Here is a 3,335-nt window from a genome sequence, read left to right as displayed (position 1 = left end):
TTCTCTCACCTACCCGGGAATAACTTCTTAGAATGGATCCTCCTTTCTCCATACTGTATCTCCTCCCACCCAATTGCTTTTTCTATAGTTAGCATTGACCTTGTAGAATGCACACCTGCTCTCATCCATGTCCATCAATGCTGCTGCCCTCCCGTCCGCCACTGCCACCTCAATGGCCTCTCATCTCTCTGATGAAAGAAAAACTTCAGAGTGCTCTGAGGCAAGCAAGGAGGCGGCGGAGGCGGCAGAGAGCGGCAAGTAGTGGAAACGTTGCTTCTGAGGGGAGCCCAAGACGACCAGTTCTAACGAGTTCAAGCTGAACCAGCTACCCGAGGATGGCATCTCCTCGGTGAAGTTTAGCCCCAACACCTCCCAGTTCCTGCTTGTCTCCTCCTGGGACACGTCCGTGCGCCTCTACGGTGTGCCGGCCAACTCCGTGCGGCTCAAGTAGCAGCGCACCGGCGCCGTCCTGGACTGCGCCTTCTACCATCCAATGCATGCCTGGAGTGGAGGACTAGATCTTCAATTGAAAATGCATGATTTGAACATTGATCAAGAAAATCTCGTTGGGACCCATGATGCCCCTATCAGATGTGTTGCATACTGTACAGAAGTGAATGTGATGGTCACTGGAAATTGGGATCAGACAGTTTAGTTGTGGGATTCCAGAACTCCTTGTAATGCCGGGACCTTCTTTCAGCCTGAAAAGGTATATACCCTCTCAGTGTCTGGAGACCGGCTGATTGTGGGAACAACAGGCCGCAGTGTTGGTGTGAGACTTACGGAACATGAGTTACGTGCAGCAGCGCAGGGAGTCCAGCCTGAAATACCAGACTCGTTGCATACGAGCGTTTCCAAACAAGCAGGCTTATGTATTAAGCTCTATTGAAGGCCGAGTGGCCGTTGAGTATTTGGACCCAAGCCCTGAGGTACAGAAGAAGAAGTATGCCTTCAAATGTCACAGACTAAAAGAAAATAATATTCAGCAGATTTACCCAGTCAATGCCATTTCTTTTCACAATATCCACAATACATTTGCCACAAGTCGTTCTGATGGCTCTGGAAGTATTTGCGATCCATTTAACAAAAAGCGACTGTGCCAGTTCCATCGGTACCCCATGAGCATCGCATCACTTGCCTTCAGTAGTGATGGGACTATGCTTGCAATAACATCATCATATATGTATGAAATGGATGACACGGAACACCCTGAAGATGGTATCTTCATTTGCCAAGTGACAGATGCAGAAACAAAACCCAAGTCACCATGTACTTGACAAGATTTCATTTGCTTCAGTGCCATGTTGATGATAATAAAACAATTTGTGCTCCCCAATGGTGGATTTGTTAATATTAAAGAAACCAGGGAAAATATTAATTTTAATATTATAACAACCTGAAAATAATGGAAAAGAGGTTTTTGAATTTTTTAAAAAATAAACAGTTTCTTAAGTGCATGAGATGGTTTGATGGTTTGCTGCATTAAAGGTATTTGGGCAAACAAAATTGGAGGGCAGTGACTGCAGTTTTGAGAATCAGTTTTGACCTTGATGATTTTTTGTTTCCACTGTGGAAATGAATGTTTGTAGATAAATGTAATAAAAATCCCTTTGCATTCTTTCTGGATCTTAAATGGTAGAGGAAAACGCTCATGAGCCATTTGTTTCTTTTGCTGGTTATAGTTGCTAATTCTAAAGCTGCTTCAGACTGCTTCATGAGGAGGTTAATCTACAATTAAACAGTATTTCCTCTTGGCCGTCCATTATTTTCTGACGCAGATGGTTCATCATTTCCTGGGCTGTTAAACAAAGCGAGGTTAAGGTTAGATTCTTGGGAATCAGCTAGTTTTCCATCGTATTAGGGTGCAGAAGGAAAACTAATAAGAAAACCTCCTAATATCATTTTGTGACTGTAAATGATTATTTATTAGCAAACAATTGATCCCAGAAGGGCAAATTGTTTGAGTCAGTAATGAGCTGAGAAAAGACAGAACGTATTTGTGTATTTGGAAAGGTAATTGTAACGTAATTGCACTGCATTTAGACAGGCATCTATTTGGACCTCTTTCTATCTCTAAATGAATTTTTGGAAACATTAATGAGGTTTACATATTTCTCTGACATTTATATAGTTCTCATGTCCATTTCAGTTGACCAGCAGCTGGTGATTAAGGTTAAGAAGAAAAAAATTATAGTGAGAATGAGATTCATTTCAATGTAATACACTAAAACAGAACACGAACTTAGCTTGGCCTATTCTAGGTAGTTCCAAACAGTATTTTTGTTGTCAAACTTTAAAATTTACATTAATTTGCAAACGTATGTCTCTGAACAGGACCTCGACCTTTCCTGAGATTTACTTTATCTGTGATGTATTTTTTAAAAATTCTTTTGATACAGAGAAGGGTCTTTTTTTTTAAAACATTTTAGTGAAAACTTGGTGTAAGTCTGAACCCATCTTTTGAACTGTATTTTCTTCATTGCAGGTCCACCTAATCATCCTGTGAAAGTGGTTTCTCTATGGAAAATTATGTTTGCTTCCTACAAATACATGCTTATTCCTTAAGGAATGTGTTAGAGTTACTGTGGATTTCTCTGTTTTCTGTCTTACAAGAAACTTCTCTATGTACCTTAATACTTTGTTTAGGATGAGGAGTCTTTGTGTGCCTGTATAGTAGTCTGAAGAATTCCCCCTTCTGTGCCCTAGCAAGCCCAGTTGCTGTATTTGAACAGTTTGAGCTCTTTTTGTAATATAATCTAAACCCATTATTTCTGTGCTGTCTAATAAAGAAGATTCAGAACACTTGAAAAAAAAAAAAAAGGAAAAGTTCAGCCGAATTAAACTTAAAGGAGCTTAAATGAGCAACAAACAATTCACAAATTGGGCAGCCCCCAGAATCACAGCAGATTCACAGAGACTCCAGTGCAGCCACATGGTGGAAGAATATTTACAGACAAAAAAGGTAAATAACGTACAGAAATTAGAAAGTGAGGTACAGAGCAGCTGGATTGGTTACAGGCTGGCGTTTGCCTTATTTGAACACAGTTTGAACACTCAGCAGTGTATGACTGGTTGAAGTCCAGCACTGGGATTGGCCAAGACCCAGCTATTGTTACAGGTACATACTCCTAAGTTAGGTTTTCAATCTTGTCTACCTATTAAGCTAGCTTGCAGTTTGTCCACAAGGACTCAAATATAGAAGTACAGAGTCCCTCTCGGGTCACATTTAGTTCACTTTTAACAGCTCCCAAGGTAAAATAGAATACTGTTAACGTGTTTACATGTAGATCTGAGCCGTCCTACCTCTCTGGCCTTATCTTGAAGTAACTTCCTTC

The 3,335-nt window shown here is 40.7% G+C and overlaps 1 pseudogene across 1 annotated transcript; it reads left to right on the top strand.

The window, feature by feature from the left end:
• The first annotated feature begins 216 nt into the window (after positions 1–216).
• LOC105530484 lies at positions 217–1,985 on the top strand (annotated as a pseudogene). Its single transcript, XR_001004656.1, has one exon. The product of XR_001004656.1 is annotated as a mitotic checkpoint protein BUB3 pseudogene (transcript).
• The last annotated feature ends 1,350 nt before the right edge of the window (positions 1,986–3,335 follow it).

This window comes from Mandrillus leucophaeus, unplaced genomic scaffold, assembly GCF_000951045.1.
Source record: "Mandrillus leucophaeus isolate KB7577 unplaced genomic scaffold, Mleu.le_1.0 Scaffold826, whole genome shotgun sequence".
NCBI classification, from domain to species: Eukaryota; Metazoa; Chordata; class Mammalia; order Primates; family Cercopithecidae; genus Mandrillus; species Mandrillus leucophaeus.
Note: the sequence above shows the minus strand (reverse complement) of the source record. Positions and strands in the feature narration are given on the sequence as shown.